General features: G+C 37.8%; 1 long non-coding RNA gene across 1 annotated transcript in view; it reads right to left on the reverse strand.

Moving 5' to 3' along the window:
- The window catches only part of LOC125096717 (uncharacterized), a 74344-nt gene extending 57304 nt beyond the window's left edge, over window positions 1–17040 (reverse strand). Inside the window, exons 1-2 of the long non-coding RNA XR_007126361.1 lie at window positions 16931–17040; window positions 5384–5468 (exon numbers count right to left, since the gene is read on the reverse strand). This is a non-coding gene — a long non-coding RNA (uncharacterized LOC125096717). The remainder of the gene's footprint in view (window positions 1–5383; window positions 5469–16930) is intronic.
- Window positions 17041–18392: the final 1352 nt, after the last annotated feature.

Genomic DNA, 18392 nt, shown 5'->3' on the forward strand with positions numbered 1-18392 from the left:
AACAAAAATGGAGAATGGCTAAACATACACTATAAATTATGGAAGAATAATTGTATACAGTTTAAAATTCAATTTATCCATTGTAATCCACATGAGACCAGCCTTCACTAGACTTCCTTTCTCTCCTCCCAAATGTGTCCTGGGGTCAGTCTTGATATGTCCCATCTCAATACATAAACATAACTCCAAATATAAATAATGTCATTTTTACTGAAGTGTCCCTGTAGAAATGAAAGAAAGTGTTCTGTCCTGTAAAACATAAGAAATGCTCTTCTTTAACCTGCTTTTATATCACTCTCAGCTTCCTCCCCTACTTCAAGCGTCTGGAACCCTTCTCTGCATCTGCGACCCCCTCTCTGCTCACAGAACTATCTCCCCCAAGATCTCAATCTGCTTTCTTTAAATTGGACATTTGGGTTCATCCTTCACTTCCCCAGTTTGTATCCTTACCCATCATCCACCTCAACAAAATAAAAGTCCCCCTAAAGAGTGTACCCTCGTTATAACTCGAGAGAGATATTAAAAAATAAAGACATACCAGAAATTTTAAGAGTTAATTTGAGCATTTATCACTTCCAATAGGGCAGTGCCAAACCAGAAGTGGTTCAGGGACAGAATTATATACAGAGAGAGAAAGTGCAGAAGCAAAGGAAGGAAATCATTTGATTGTCTGTAGCATAAATCCAATTTGTGATTGGTTCTCCTTGGCATTTCAATTTTGTAACTTTGAGGCATTTGCAGATTTATATTTTGGTTTGCTGACCTAGGCCAGTGGTCATTAGAACCAAATCAGTCTAATGGGCTCTTCATTAAATTAATTTAACAGGAGCTTTTGAGTAACAAATGCTTTGTTACTGACAGTGAAGCTTAAGATTCTCTTTCCCTCAAACACACTCAACTTTGCACTTACTCAGCTATACAACAAGCAGCCAGGTCCTGGGCAAAAAATCCAGCTGCTTCTCCTGGGGAACCCAGGAAGCCAGAGGAAATGACACAGCACTACTCTGGTTTGGCTTCTAGTACCTGCTAGTCATCAAATTCTTTTCATCTGCAGACCCTGTCTGCATTTGACACTGATGATACCTTGCACCACAAATGTCTATTGGAACGGTCGCTTTTTTCTATCAATGTTCTCAATACAACTCAAAAATAATTTTTGGTCTCTTTATTACAGATGGCAAAATTGATCATTTCAACATGGTTTCCTCTGACTGCATTTCAGTGACTTCGCTTCCTTCCCAAACACTGCAAAATCCTGACTGCAAGTGTTTATTACCTGAGAAAATTTCTCTCAGCTCTGCATAATCTCCTCTGTGAGCCTGTTTTTTTTTTTCTTTTTTTGCTGTATTACATCCCTTATCCACTGTAAGCCGTATCAGTGGAGGGATTTTTATCACACTCTTGTTATGGCAGAATTTTCAGGTTGCATTCATACAGAAAGAAGTTCCTCTTCTTGATCGGATAAGATCTCTGTGAAATATTCTATTTGTCCGCATGAACTAATCCCTGCAAGAATCACTAAAGAATCTCTGTTTTGCTATTTCACTCACTTGTGGTATGCTGAGGCCACGGAGTCACCAATACTCTTGGACCGATTTTGGGGGGGGGGGTTTCCTCCCCCTAGCGGTCCACGTCACTCATCCCGAACAGCCCTAGTTGCCTGGATATGGTACAAAGCAAATATACACAGAACTGAAACCATGGGGATAAAATATTGATATTTATCACTCCTAACATAAAATCACTGAGAGAGCAGCTAGGCTAATTATCTTCTAATTATTGCTCTAAAACTAATGGGCATTGGCAAAAGATGCTCCAAACTGAGTGTTTCACTAAGAACTAACAGTTTCAGAAGAATTCTTATCATTTTGGAAGTTATTGACTTTTATGCCAGGATTCACAGCAGCACTGTACCCTCAAGCTCCTTGGAACCACACATCCTATACTGTAGAACCCAAACAAAAACAGGATACTCTTCAGAAGATCATTCAAATTTTCAGTTATTTAAGCCCTGCCCCAGAGACAGCCTCAGTTAGTTGTGTTTCTGAATACCATTCCATTTCACCAACTCCCAGCTGTTTTTCATGGCTGTATCAATGGAGGGATCAATGGAAGACTACTTCCATTAACAACCTTCAATCATTCAACATTGAGGGCTTTATACAAAGTACTTGAAGTTTTATGTAACTGCCAGAAGCAAATGATTTTTTTTAAGGAACATGCTTTGCAAATGCCTTTGAACTATTTCATTTACAAACATGGCTCAACTGGAGAGGTTTCCATAGATACAGATTTTCAGCTGTTCCTAATTTGATGACTTTTAGCTCACATAGTTTTCCTTATTAAAGAGCTTGCCTGCCAAACAGTTTGATCCTGGTTCTCCCCTCCCCTGCCCATGATAAAGTCCTTAAGTAGTAAAGGAGCATTCTATTTTCATAGATACAAATACGTGCTCAAGCCAAATATAGGAGCATACAAAGCAGAGCTCATGGTAAAGCTGGAAAGTGATGTACAGGTGAACACATCTCTTTGTCCCAAATCCTTTTTGTCAGTGGCAGTGGCAGTTGTGACTGTGGAAAGGTCATTAAAGTGCACTGTGGCAGCTAGTTTTGATGGCAGACATGTCAGAACAGAAGTAACATATTTTACTCATCCGCCCAGAAGTTCTTTTCTTCAGAAATCTAAAGCGAGCACCTTCATGAATAAAAATGTATTCTGAAACTTCTGTTTTTTTTCCCAGGGGGCAGGCACACCTAGCCCAAAGAGGATAAAGGAATATATGCCTGCAGATTTGTATTCAAGTTTCTACAGCTAAATGGAATCCTGCTGGAACCTGAAGAAATCAAGTAGTGAATATTAAAGAATATCTTCTGCTTTATTTTTATTGTTCTATGTTTTATTAGTCATTAGCACTTGATGAGCTTAGTTAATAATATATGCTAATTTTTGCAAGTCTGATCACACAAGTTTTAATGAAACTGTAAGTCAAGGCAGATATTTTCAGCCTTGTAGAGCACATTGTTTCCATCTGTCTTCAGGTCATTGTAGCACAATATGGCAGGTGCAATCACAGCAAATGGTCCAGGATGGAAAAGAGAAACAGGAACGTGTTTCTCATTAATAGGAAAAATGTCGACTTTCTCCCCTTTTCAGATCACATAAAATGTTTTGTCTCTACTTTCATAGCATTTATTACTTATAAAAAAAATTAAAAAACATTTATTACCTATTTGTGAAAGCAGTATAATCATATAAGATTTAGAAAATAGAGAAAATATATATTTTTTAAAAGAAAACCATCTATGATGCCAGTACTAAAATAACCAAGATCTCTGAAACTAGACAGAGCTAGGTTGAAATCTTGTCATAAGTAGATGTGTGACTTAAGGCAAATTATAGTCTTCTCTATGTCTTAATTTTACTCATATGCAAAAGAAGTTACTAACCAGTGTTTAGATATCATTCTCAAGAGAAGAATCAAAGCCTGATTCCACTCTGTGTTAAAACCAGTTGCCCTGCATTTGCATGCTCGGGCACCATAACAGAATATGATGATTCTTAGGAGTAAATGGATATCTTAGCACAAACATTTTATTACTAACATTTACCCAAACCCTGAAATCTTAAGTAAAAGCTATTAGTTCAAGAACCAATACCAATCTTTAACCCTTGAGATGTCAGGGTAGCTGACTGGAGAAGAGCAACAAGAGCAGAAGAATGGCAAAGAACAGGGGCGCCTGGGTGGCTCAGTGGGTTAAAGCCTCTGCCTTCGGCTCGGGTCATGATCCCGGGGTCCTGGAATGGAGCCCGCATCGGGCTCTCTGCTCAGCGGGGAGCCTGCTTCCCTTCCTCTCTCTCTGCCTGCCTCTCTGCCTACTTGTGATCTCTGTCTGTCAAATAAATAAATAAATAAAAATCTTTAAAAAAAAAAAAAAAAAGAATGGCAAAGAACAATTCTAGAAACTTTGGGCTCCAATCATGCTGAGCCTTTTAGTTCTGCATTAGGGAAAATGGCTCTTCTCGAGTTCCACAGGGAAAAATCACCATGACTGGAATTCAAGCTCACTCAAAAAGACTACTCCATATCACTGAGGCAAAATGGTTTGTCTTATGGGTGCCTGAAAGTGTTAAGGAACAGACAACTAAAAGCTACAGATGGAACCAATCACTGGAAAGTATTTTAATGTCTACATGTACTTGGCCGGTTTATACTTTAAGAACCAGTCCCAACAATAGCAGTTGTTACATCTCCTCTGAAAAAACACATTCTTAAAATCAATGACATTCACTACATTTACATACTTAATTTCTTCCAATACACAATCTACATGTCTCCAAATTGGTGACCTATGACTTTCAACTTCTAAATTGATCTCCTAAAACTAGTCATCCAGGGAATCAGTCCTTGACTGTGTAATTTTCTGAGTTGCCCAAAATAATTTCACTGGGCTCCTGTGAAGATTAAATATGATAGGACCCTCAAAGTGCTCAGCACTTTGCCTTATCCCACTCATTTCTTTGTCTTTACAAACCAAAATTCTATTGTATATGCAGTTGGTTTTCTGGGTTTGTTGTTATTGCTGTCGTTATGTTTTCTTACATTAGGAAAAATGTCCTGTGCTTTTAAAACTTCCTCAAAAATATTTTTAAATTTTACCTAATAGTCCATTAATGGAAAGGTCACAGTTTTTCTAACAATATATTTATTGTTGGAGAATTTGGTAGTTCCCCATTATTTTATATAAGTAATACTTGTAAGTACTAATGCAGTAAACATTTATATATAGTATTAAAGCAGTAAACATTCATTTGAAGAATCTTTATCTGCAAATTTATTGCTATATGCCTGGTTATTTCCTTTCAATTTCTACTTTAATATAATCAACTTACAAGATTTTCTAAGAACCATACAAAGCCAAATAAAACCAAAATGCAAAAACATGTAATATATTCTTTGGAAAGCTGTATAACTTGTTTCCTATTAACTCAAAAAATTTCCAACTGAAAAGAAAAATAAGTATCTAAAAATTTAATTTCATTTTGTGGAGTAAAAATAATGCTCAATTTAGTAAGATTTTTGTTCAAACAAGATGACAACTTTATATGCCACTAATTTAAACCAGAATATACTTTATGTAGCAAAACATTGCAACTGATATTTTTCTCTTGCATTAAAGAGAATCAGATCTTTTGTCAAGTCATTCAGAGAAAGGGTGAGGCCAATGTAGCCATCTTCATAAGACTATGTGTTTATTTTCTTATGGCATTTGTGATATCATGCTAGTTGACAGCAGATTAAAAGCTAACCCTATAAAGTCTGCAGCCACAAGCCTATGTTAGCAAGCAAGCTCCAAAATCCATCCATAACCATGCTTCTACTTACCCACAGGTCCTCCTGTTGATCTAGATCCAGATATAACAGAAACTTATGATCCTCTTCCTATCTGGTATTCAGTCACAGCACTAAACTAACAAGGAGAGGAAAGGACGAATTTGTAGGCATTACTTAGAAGAAAACATTTTAAAATCTTGTCAGAATTTAAATTATGTATTCTTAGAATAATACTAACACCAAAGTCCATAACACAACTACGAAAATAATCATCAACCACTTATCCAGAGAGAATATTAATTTATATCACATGTAACCTAAAGAATACTAATCTAATTTAAATGCCTATGAATAGTTTTGAGAAAAAATTCTGTTAAGAATAAGGAAAAATTGAAACTGGAAAGAGAAAAGATAGTAATCCTGATATCTTGTTTTATCAGTCTGTGCTAAAATACAATTATACTAATGAACTATTGTGAAATATAAGAAAACAACTAAATATAATCTCTATAGAAAACAGATTATTTTCTTCCTAGCTGTGTGAAGACAAAAGCACCTCTAGTAACCTCAAAGAGGTTTTAAATTTGGTCATAAATGAGTACTTTACAGAATTTTCTAGTCAATTATATTTGGCAATGTGCCAAAATGGAATAGCAAACTCAAAAAATTATATATTAGAATACATTAATTATCCATTAAATATTTATTAAGAACCTATGTGTGCCTAACAATATGCCTGACATTAAGGCCCCAGGGAGCTCAATATATATTGTGAAAGTAAATTATTTCACTGGTATGATAATCATAAACTCAAGCATTGTAGCCTGGTAAGATATATCTGTCTCATCAGAGCAATTTTAAAGTTTTTCAGAAGACTTTAAATAAACATTCTCCAATAACTTACTAGAAAACCTATTCAGATAAGCATTGATGACTGACCTTACATCTGGAACATCTAATCACAGAGCTCCTTTATCCACCAGAGAGAAAACTTCCAAATATTTCAAGGTTTCTACCATGATTACTACCACTTCTATTCAATAGTTTTTCCACAAATATTTGTTGAGCCACTTAATTTTTTATTAAATATTCTTTGGGGTTTCCTGGCCCCAATTCCAACAGGTCAGGGGGAGTTTCCCCATACCCACAAACCAGCAGAGTATCCACAATTCAACCCAATTCTGAATCTAGTCACCTGGAAATAGCACCTGATTTCACAGGTGAAGGGCTCAGTCCTATGAGACCGCCCCCTCTGCCTCTACTTCAGATGGCAGTCGCAAGCCCAGTTTGATACTGTAAATCAGAGGTTCCCATAACCCCCTCCCTGGGTTTAACCAATTTGCTAGAATGGCTCACCAGTACTCAAACATTTTACTTAAATGGTCACTGGTTTATTATAAAAGGATGTAACTCAGGAATAGCCAGGTATCAGAGATGCACAGGGGGAGAAGGCTTTGCAGACATGCCATTCTCCCTAAATTTCCACATGTTAACCAACCTGGAAGCTCTCCAAACCCTATTCTTTTTTTTTTTTTTTTTTTTTTGACAGACAGAGATCACAGGTAGGCAGAGAGGCAGGCAGAGAGAGGAAGGGAAGCAGGCTCCCTGCTGAGCAGAGAGCCCGATGTGGGGCTCGATCCCAGGACCCTGGGATCATGACCTGAGCCGAAGGCAGAGGCTTTAACCCGCTGAGCCACCCTGGCGCCCCTCCAAACCCTATTCTTTTGGATTTTCGTGGATGCTTCATTACAAAGATTAAATCATTGGCCACTGACAACTGATTCAATTTCCAGGCCCTCTCCCCTTCCCAGAGGTCTGGGGCTAGAACCAAAGTTCCAATCCTCTAATCACATTGTTGATTCTCCTGGCAACCAGTCCTCTTCCTCTGGAGGGGTCCAAAAGTCAACTCATTAACATTAAAGAAACACTTCTGTCACTCTCAACACTGAGGAAATGCCAAGGGTTTTGGGAGGTATGTCAGGAATTGTGGATGAAGACCAAATATATATGAGGAATATATGTTGGTCATCTGGATGTTCACATATACATTTTCCTTATAAATCCAAACATCCCAAATACTTACACAGATAGGTTTCATAACCAAATAAACAATCCCAGCATTATTCTTCCAGGCGGCCAGCCCCATATCATCATCCTGAAATGTCCAGGAATCCTCTAAAACATTTACAGGGATTTGAGACCAACAGTTTGTACCTCTTATCTCAGGGGACAGAGTTCAGATGTATCCCTTGAAGCCGGCCAATGTTACAACCCCTAGGGAAAACCTGTTGCTCCTGTCTCAGGGCCTGCTCACTGTCCACACTGTCAAATATCAGGCTTCAGTGCACAGCCAAAATCTAGACTTACCTATGATATCCTCATTTCAAGGACACTGCCCTTACCTGCATGAATAAAAGTGATGCAGTGAGAAGATTGCCTCTCCCCATCCCGGGCTTTGCACAAAAAAGGGGGTCCAAACTGAACTAGAAATTATAGGTCACAGGAACCACCGCTTGCTTGGCTTTAAGCCTGACAGCTACATGGTGGGATTAGGAAAGATTTTAGGTACGTCAATTCATAAACTCCAATCCACGTTCTACCTTGGAATGCTGGATGAGGCACAGGGGGAGTCCATTTCCCAAATGTTATCTTTACCAGTATTATGACTTCTGTTAACAGACTTGTTGATGGGGCGCCTGGGTGGCTCAGTGGGTTAAGCCTCTGCCTTCGGCTCAGGTCATGATCCCAGAGTTCTAGAATGGAGCCCCACATCGGGCTCTCTGCTCAGTGGGGAGCCTGATTCCTCTTCTCTCTCTGCCTGCTTCTCTGCCTACTTGTGATCTCCGTCTGTCAAATAAATAAATAAAATCTTAAAAAAAAAAAAAAAAGACTTGTTGACTTCCTTGAACCCAGGACTTGTTCACAATCAGCCATGTCTATTCCAGCAATATCAGTCATATTCGTCTCAAGAGGTTGGAGAGTTTGATCTCTCAACTCCACCTCTTCAGAACAACCAAAGGGACCTGAACTCTGCAAATTTGCCCACACTTTTCCAAATGCCCTTCAGTTGCCACATTTCAATAGTTCCATAAAAAAGGTAAATCCCACTTCACCAGATACTTGTCGTAGTTAGGAAAAGATAAATATTTTGATTGGTAGCTAGAGACAGAAAGAGGAGAGAGAGAGAGAGAGCAGACACACAGACTACTGAAGTCTTAGGTTGTTATTACACTGATTCTTTTCTATCACATTAATGGCACTTCAACAAATACAATTTAAAGTTAAATGCAACTAATTTAGTGACTATAAAAAAGAGTCTACAATTGATTGGGTCAATAGCATGTTGAATAAAAACATCTATTGTCATTTCATAAAAACTGGCATTTACCATTCAAGTGTCCCCAAATGGATGCTAAATAGACCTGACATATTTTTAAGGTAATTTATTCCTCAGACTTAATACGTAGATGTTTTCAATTATGATAAGCATTAATATTAAATCCTTGCTTGTTAATCTTTTCAGGACAGTGAGAAATGAAATATGATGCAAATATGTCTTCCCAAATTAGAACAAAAATAAAGGATGCAATTCAAAGAGCGAGGGAAAATTGCCATGTCCTAATGTTTTAAACAGAATCCTAATACCTGCTGCTCAAAATCCAAAATTACGTTCCAAATCAAAATTTAGAATGGAGTATTCAACTATCAATACAGGTGAGTATAAAAATCTACAACTCACCGAAGATTTTACCTGCTCTATGATATCTAAACATCTAAACTCAATGGTGATTTAATACTGAGAAAGGAACAGGAATGTTTAGGCTACTTGAGCCCCTCAGGACAAACTGAATCCAGCTGTGGAATTGAGTCTCAACTGTTTCCAGTTTCTGAGAATACATTAGGCCACTTAATATAACATGCTGGTGTATTGTTTGCTTTTTGATAGCAAACAAGAGAGACTGATTGATTGAGTCACTCATAGGTATTCCTTCCTTCAACAAATATTTATTGAAGGATCATCATTTCAGACACTGGGATAAAAGATTCTCTCACATAACTTCATTGAAATTCAACAAGTATTCTCAGGTTATAATGAGGATTAAATGAGTTAATATTTGCATAGTGTTTAAAACGGTGTGGGGCACATAGAAAGTGCTATATCAATGTTTGTTAAACAAATTATGTTAAGGAGTCAGTTGTAATATGATCTTTGTACAAGATTCTGGCATAGGAGATAATGGTAGAGTTCTGAAATACCAGCCTGGGAGCTGAGTGCAGGAAACACCTAAGTCAGTGTGTACCCATATAAAAACTCACCTGATGGCAAATTTCTGTGGAGAAATAAATATTTTATGAGACTGTTATAATAGGTTTTACATTGCCTATAAATATTTACTTAGCACACACTTCTGAAACACTGCATACCAAGTCCTGTGTAACTGCTTCACATGTAATAACTCATTTAATTTTCACAATAACCCTATGATACTATTACTCCACTCTACAGATGAGGAAATGGAGGCACAGAGAAGCTGAACACCTTGCCAAAGTCATACAGCTAATAAGAGGCAGAGCCTAGACTGATACTCAGGTAGTCTGGCTCCAGAGACCAGGTTCTTAAACACAAAGTTAAAATGTGACACATTTGGGCACCTGGGTGGCTCAGTCGGTTAAGCGTCTGCCTTCAGCCCAGGTCATGATCCCTGGATCCTGGGATCAAGCCCTGGGTCCAGCTCCCCACTCAGTGGGGAATCTGCTCCTCCCTCTCCCCCTGCCCTTCCCTCCTCCCCTGCTCATGGTTTCTCTGTCTCTCTCTCTCCCTCTCTCTCAAATAAATAAATAAATAAAATGTGACATACAAAAGGGCTGGCATTTATGGGATCCTCACAGGCTGTCTCTCTGAGTCAGAACGACTCTGTGCACTGGTTCATTTGTCAAGCACTACCATAATGGGAAAAACAATAAGCCCAGATGCCACCTTACAAAACAAGATGGAAAGGATTTTGAAATACTCCTTGAGGGACGCCTGGGTGGCTGAGTCGTTAAGCGTCTGCCTTCAGCTCAGGTCATGATTGAGCCCAGCACTGGACCTGCTTCTCCCTCTCCTTCTGCTCCTCCTTCTTGCTTGTGGGCGCTCTCTCTCTCTCTCTCTCTCTCGTTCTCTGTCAAATAAATAAAATAAAATCTTTAAAAAAAAAAAAAAAGAAAGAAATACACCTTGAACATACAGAAAATTGAAAAGGAGAACTGAAGGGATAAATGGGAGTCTGGAGCTAAAATGAGTCTTAAATTTCACATGATCATAACTAATCACTTGGTATTCACATATATTTCACAAGAAGACTTAGGACCCTTTGAGAGTTGGCGAAGAACATAGTAAGCATACCTATATCCTCCTCAATTGAATAGAGGAAATTCCAATCTCTTCGGCTTCATCCCAGCGCCCCCACTCCGCCTCAAATTAGTCCACCACAAATAAGGACATAAAAGCAAATTACAGACCACAGGGGTAGTAAATACCACTACACAATTTTCCACACAAGAGAAAATGCAACAATTGTGGTAAAACACTTTTGAAAGTTATCTTCAACTTGGAAATCCTGCCTACAGCAAAGGAAGCAGACTTTTTCAAATAGCCACAGATGAAAAAATGAATTTTAAAATGTGATAAATTTATCTCACATCCCGAAGACCAAAGAGACACTTCGGCAACTTACCAAGAAAAATTAAAGCTAGAAAACTGCCAATAATTTCTCTGCCTCTGAGAGAAAGATCAAGAAAGAACCACCCCAGTGCCTTCCCAAGGACATGGTAAAGTTTATTTCTCAGTTCTTCCTACAGTTCAGCTTTGATAGTGAAATAAGAGTTTAAGAGTACAGAGGCTTTCTAAAATGTTTGCAGTCACAGATCCTGCCAGCTGCTGCTTCCCCATTAGTTGAGTACTTTTGCAGTCTTCTAAAGCGGGAATGTTAGCTCCTGGTTTGACAATAATTCAGTAAAGAGAAAAACTTCAATGTGCTTTCTGCCCAAAACGGTCAAAACAGACACACAGGTTTCAGCAGCCTGATGCCTGTGCCTCCCACAATTGCTCAGACAAACCACTCTATCAATCATGATTATTTGGTGCCCCCCTCTGGCCTTTCTGCAGCAATTTTATGTAGCTCCTCTAAGAAACTGAACAAGATTTCTAAACAAAACTCCAGAGTGGAATCACAAAAATCTGCCTGTGAGAGAAACCTCATTTTGTCTGCACTTACAATATAATTATTCCAATTCTCCAAGGCAAAGGAAAATCTGGCAGGGCTAACCGTGTGCTTTTAAATTCATAATGTACTTTAGGTGATATAATTTTGCTTTATGTATTTTTAAACACCCCTCAAGGAACCAGAGAACTCTATCAGTTCTTCACAGTTAAGATTAGGCTACCTAGGGTCCCCTCAGAAGAGTTGACAATTTACTTAGGAGAAATCATTCTGTAAAACAGACAGCCTCAGAACACAGGGCAGTTTAAAAAAAAAAAAGAATAATGGGCAGTAGAAACCTGTATCAAATATCAGGTTAAATAATATTATTAATTAACACTTACACAGTATAATTCCCATCATTTAAAGCTATTCATTGGCCTTCACCCAAGTTCCCTGGGGTTCTTAACTAAAGAGACACAAGTTGTGTCTGGTCACAGAAAGCTTCCAGTAGCTCAAAGTGAGTCTCTTCTCTGTATCCAAGGACTCCTTTGCTGCGGCCACTCATGGGATGACCAGGCTCCTTCTGCTGGGTTAACATGGTCTGACTGCTTTCGGGGAAAGCACACACCTTGGTTTCCAGTTTATGTCACTGAGGAGCTGGGCAAGGGGACAGGGCATTCACATCGGCACTTACCAAGAGAGAGCTGAGCCAGTGCAAGGTCTGGAGATAAGGGGAAGAGATGAGACCCCATGGGGTTTCCAGAACAGTGCTAAGAGTGTCAGATCCTGACAGACAGGATGACAAGGAGAAGTAAAGCTATAAAGGTAAGAGGGTGATGACCCAAGGAGGCTCCTTGTGGGTGACAAGAAGGTTATTGTGGAGGAAGCCTTTATACAGGGTTTTAGGTGTTAGCGGCAGTCCTTGACGTAGCAGGCAGGAAGAAGATAGACATAAGACACACACAGATTTCCAGGAATCCCTAATTCTTCTTTCCTTTTTATTTATTTATTTATTTATTTATTAACTGACGTATAGTTGACACACAAAGTAAGATGAGTTTCAGGGGAACAACGCAGTGATTCAGCAAACCTATATGTTATGCTATGCTCACCGTAAGTGTAGCTACCGTGTGTCACCATATAATGCTACTGCAATACCACTGACTGTGTTCCCTGTGCTCTACCTTTCATTCCCTTGATTTATTCATTCCATAGCTGGTAGCTGATACCTCCCACTTCCCTTTGCCCATTTTGCCCATCCCATCACACCATTTCCCTGGCAGCCATCAATTTGTTCTCTATAATTATGGATCTGTTTCTGCTTTTTGTTTGTTTATTCATTTGTTTTATTGCAGATTCCATATGTAAGTGAGATCAAATAGCATTTGTCTGTCTCTGTCCACTTCACTTAGCATAATGCCCTCTAGGTCTGCTCCTGTTGCCACAAATAGCAAGATATTAAGTTTATACTTTTTTATGACTGAGTAATATTCCCTTGTGTGTATTTATCACACCTTTTTTATCCATTTGTCTATTGATAGAACACTCAGGTTGCTTCCATGTCCTGATTGCTGTAAATAATGCTGGAATAAACATAGGGGTGCATATATTTTTTTTCAAATTAGTGTTTCTGTAAATAGTAGTGGAATTACTGAATCACAAGGTATTTCTATTTTTAATTTTTTGAGGAACCTCCATACTTTTTTTCACAGTGGCTGTACCAATTTACGTTCCCAACAACAGTTCATGAGGATTTCTGTCTCCACATCCTCACCAACACTTAAATTGTCTCTTTTATTCTAGCCATTCTTGATAGGTATAAAGTGATAGCTCGTGGTCTTGATTCACATTTCCTTGATTAGTTATGCTGAACATATTCCCATGTGTCTGCTGGGCATCTGTATGTCTTCTTTGGAAAAATGTCAATTCAGGTGCTTTTGTCCATTTTTATTCAGATTATTTGCTTTTTTGCTATTGAGTTGTATAAGTTCATTATGTTTTAGATATTAGTCCCTTATCAGATATATCATTTGTGGGTATCTTCCCCCATTCAGTAGGTTGCCTCTTCATTTTCTTAATAGTTCCCTAGCTGTGCAAAAGCTTTTTATTTTGGTGTAGTCCCAATTGTTGGCTTTTGGTTTTTTCCCCCCTTGCCTGAGACATGTAGAAAAACGTTGCTAAAGCTGATGTCAAAGAAATTACTATCTGAGTGGTCTGTGGGTACATCGGTGAGTTAAGTGTCTAAGTCTTGATTTCAGCTCACATCTTGATCTCAAGGTTGTGAGTTCAAGTCCCACACACTGGGCTTCACATTGAGTGTAGAGCCTACTTTAAAAAAAGAAAAAAAGGAGAAAAAGGAATTATTGCCTATGTTTTCTTCTAGAAATTGTATGGTTTCAAGTCTCATACTCAGGTCTTTAAACCATTTTGAGTTTATTTTCATGTGTGGTGTAAGAAAGTGGTCTAATTCCTTTCTTTTGCATATAGCTGCCAGGTTTCCCAGCACCAGTTTTTGAGGAGACTGTCTTTTCCCCACTATATATTCTTGCCTCCTCTATCATGGATTAATTGACCATGTCAGTATCAATTTATTTCTGGGCTTTCTCTTCTGTTCCACTGATCTTTGTGTCTATTTTGTGCCAATATCACACTGTTCTGACTACTACAGCTTTGTAGTATATCTTGAAATCTAGGATTGTAATATACCTTGAGCACTGTTATTTCTAAAGATTGCTTTGGCTATTGGGACCTTTTGTGGTTCTATACAAATTTTAGTATTATTTGTTCTAGTTATGTGAAAAATGCTGTTGGTATTTTGACTGGAATTGCACTGAATCTATAGATTGCTTTGGGTAGTGTGGACATGATAACAATATTAATTCTTCCAATCCATGAGCATGGAATATCAATCCATTTGTTTGTGTCATCTTCAATTTCTTTCATCAATATTGTACACTTTTCAGAGTACAGGTCTTTCACTTCGTTAGTTAATTCCTAGGTATTCTTTTTAGTGCAATTATAAGTGGAATTGTTTTCTTAATTTCTATTTCTGCTACTTCATTACTAGTACATAGAAACACAACTGACTTCTATATGTTAATTTTGTGTCATGCAACTTTACTGAACTCATTTATTACTTCCAATAGTTTTTTGGTGGAATCTTTAAAGTTTTCGCTATAATATGTCATCTGCAAAGACTAATAATTTAACTTCCTCCTTACCAATCTGAATGCCTTTTATTTCTTTTTCCTGTGTGATTGCTATGGGAAGGAATTCTAGTACTATGCTGAATAAAAGTGATGAGAATGGACATCCTTGGGCTGCATAGGTGGCTCCATCGGGTGAGCGTCCAACTTGTTTTTGGCTCAGGTCATGATCTCAGGGTTCTGGGATGGAGCCCCACCTTGGGCTCCGCACTCAGCATGGAGTATGCTTTAAATTCTCTGTCTTTCCCTCTCTCTCTCCACCCCTCTCCCTGTTCATGCTCTCTTTCTTTCTCTTTCTCTCTCAAATAAATAAATAAAATCTTTAAAAAAAAAAAAAAAAAGAAAGAGTGAACATCCTTGTTTTACTCCTAATCTTGGAGGAAAAGCACTGTTTTTTAGCATTAAGTATGATATTAGCTGTAAGTTTTACATACATGGCCTTTACTATGTTAAGGTATGTTTCCACTAAACCCACTTTCTAATTCTTCCTTTCTTGCCCTTCATTCAGAGTTCTGAAATTCAGGGACTTCATGGACTGGAACATGCAACTGTTTCTTTTTGCTAAGTGGTAAAAAATAAAACCAAAAAGTCACTGAGGAAAAAGGATCAATTAAATTTTAGTTTTAGGATAAGGAGCAAATCATGGGCACAGCCACAGTACTTTTTCTGAAACCTGTGATATGATACAATTAAGTTTATACTCGGTAAACAATCTCATTTGGAAAAAAAAAATGGCTCAAGGAAGAGAGTGATAAAATTAATCCAGTGAGGACCTGGCTTTAGTACTATATTAGATCCTACAGAAAATAATTATTTAGTTCTTCAACAAAAGACCAGATGGGCAGAAGGCTCATATGCACCATGTACTCACTAAACATTATGAGTATCACAGTTTATAAGCCAAAGATGGTTCTATTAAAAATAGTTTTATTTTCACTCAATATCATCTTTAAAGCAATATCTGGTAAAATTATCCAAGTAAATGACAACTTAATAAATAGTTCTCAGCGGTGAACATTGGTGCCACTTCCTCATTACCAAAATATTTTCCTGGGCAGATGAACTTAACTGAATCAGAAATCCACTGACACTGAAGTCACACAACCAAATTCCCTATCATAGCACTTATCACATTGTGTTAGAGTTGCTTATTATCTTTATTTGTAGATGGTATAATGTTTACTTTCCTCCCCAATGTCCTTCACAGAGTTCAGCATATAATAGGTCCTCAAATAATATTTTCTTGGATTCAACTGAATCTCCCTTCACAGTCATTTTGCTCAGTGACTTAATAAAGGATAGTACACTGCAAATACATTTTCTATTCTTTCATAGCTGTGTATTGTTTTTATTTAATAAAAGAGGGTCTGATCTGGGAAATATTGTGTTATATTAGGTCAAATATTTTAGTGGGATCTCAGAAAAATGGTAGGAAACCTGGGCCAAGTGGACAGCTCCAAGTGTCCTATGATTCTATTCTAGCACCCCCAATGGGGAACACAATTTATTATTTTACATTTATGAAATGAAAAAGTAAAAATATAAAGTTATTTAAACTGTGAATACCCATAAAAAAGGAAAATATCGTGATCCTCAATCCTAGGTTTTAACAAGGATTTCAAAACTGTTCTCTGATACTTCCATATGTTCTCTGGAAAATATATGTGAATATGCAATAACAATTTCTTCCAAAGTATACATGTAGAATACAACAGAAAAACACCCTTTATTTGTGTCATAACTGAAACAGCTTAGGGGTACCTGAGTGTCTCAGTTAACCGTCTGCCTTTGGCTCAGGTCATGATCCAGGGTCCTGGGATCAAGCCCCATATCAGGCTCCCTGGCTTATAGTGGGAAGCCTACTTTTTCTTCTCCTGCTCCCCCTGCTTATGCATATGCTATCTCTCTCTCTCTAATAAATAAATAAGATCTTTAAAAAAAAAAAAGATCTTTAAAAAAAAAAAGGAACAGTTTGCCCATTTAATCAGACAATTCATTTGAGTTTGTCTGGTTTCCACCTACACAGTCTAGTGCAGCAAGGGAGACAAGACCCCAATAGGTAGGTTGAAAAAAATGCTTTAGATCTATCTGATTCAGTGATCCTCTTCTGACATTATGTCAATACTGAAGGGGATAATAATGAGTCAGATAGTTTTAGGTAACTCATCTTCTGCCATCCTTTCTACTCAGGAAGTAACATAACTCACCTGTCTTATGTGCAAAGAGGAGACACAGCCTTGAATCACGAGTAGGTCCAAGAGCAGACACAGTGAGGCCTCTTTGAACAGCCCTGTCACATCCAATAGGCAAATCTGTTCCAGATGACCAACAGCCCATCAGTGCACAGACCAAGAATTCCAATATTATTCTCCTATCTAAGACATATGCCTATGGGAGCACAGATATTCTTAGGAATGATAACAACTATAAAATCATGTTTGATTTTATTCTATTTTCTGGCTTCCTGCTCTATGATGTTTGTACCAAATCAACCATTGCCTTTTGTAAGGGAAAAAGATATCTGCAAGATTGATGACTTCCTTATCTCACTACTCCTCCACGTTGAAATTAATAAGAAAAGAAACTTTCGGTCATTAAAATTCTTCATGCAAGTACAGTCTCTTCCTGCTATCCACTTCACACACTTTATCACCTGCGAACAACCGCAAACTTACAAGTTTCCAATCTAACTTCCACAGGAGAGTCAATGCTACTGTCTATGGCATGGAAACTTCCCTCTCTCTTTAGAGATTTTACACAGTTCCAAGGATGCAACAAATCTCATTTAGGAGCGGCACACCATCACCCACATATTAACTTGTCACCCTGAGTAATAAAGTTCACAAACTCCATTTCATTTTTTTCTTCAACATGTTGCCTGATAATATAAAAAGGTGTCACATCCCTTTGATTTGTAGCTTGTGTGTTTGTGAAATAGCCTCTCCACAAACAACCTGACGAAGTCAAGGAAGCTGGATGACTTTTTTTCTTTAATGTCCAGGTCTATTTCCCAGTAAATATTCATGTGCATAAACATAAAAGTGTTCAATGAGGTGCAATCTTGGTAATTGCACAAATAGGAAAAAGTCAAAGCATGATTGTTCTGAGGTGGGTAGGATTTCTAGACTCACTGCCTACATTAAAAGCAGTGACCCCAAATGACAAAGGCAGGTTATGGCATTTCCCGACCTTTCAATTACTGAGTAAGATATCAAAAAATACCACATTGGTCATATATAATTGAAAAGTGGCTATCTGCTCTTCCACAGCTTTCCTTAATTTAGGTGTCTTTTGTGATATGCAAAATATATTTATACTTGATCTACTTTAACAGCCTGTTTTCTAATGAGCATATTTGTGGTTCACTCTGACAGACACTTAACTACCAGTCATTCTTTTACCACCATTATACACAGAGAAAAGAAGAGCAATCAATCACAGATGCCATGTGGATTTCTAACAACCATGTTTGCAGATAAATAATGGAGATTGTGTGTGTGTGTGTGTGTGTGTGTGTGTGTGTGTGTGTTGAGATCATCAGCTATTCTCCTTACTATCTGGCATCTTAAATCTACTTGGGAATATCACAGTCTATATAAAAGACATGATAAAATCCAACACTTCTTCCCTGAAATAATCACAAACATAATTCAAAGGGATCACGGACTT

This window comes from Lutra lutra, chromosome 1, assembly GCF_902655055.1.
Source record: "Lutra lutra chromosome 1, mLutLut1.2, whole genome shotgun sequence".
NCBI lineage: Eukaryota > Metazoa > Chordata > Mammalia > Carnivora > Mustelidae > Lutra > Lutra lutra.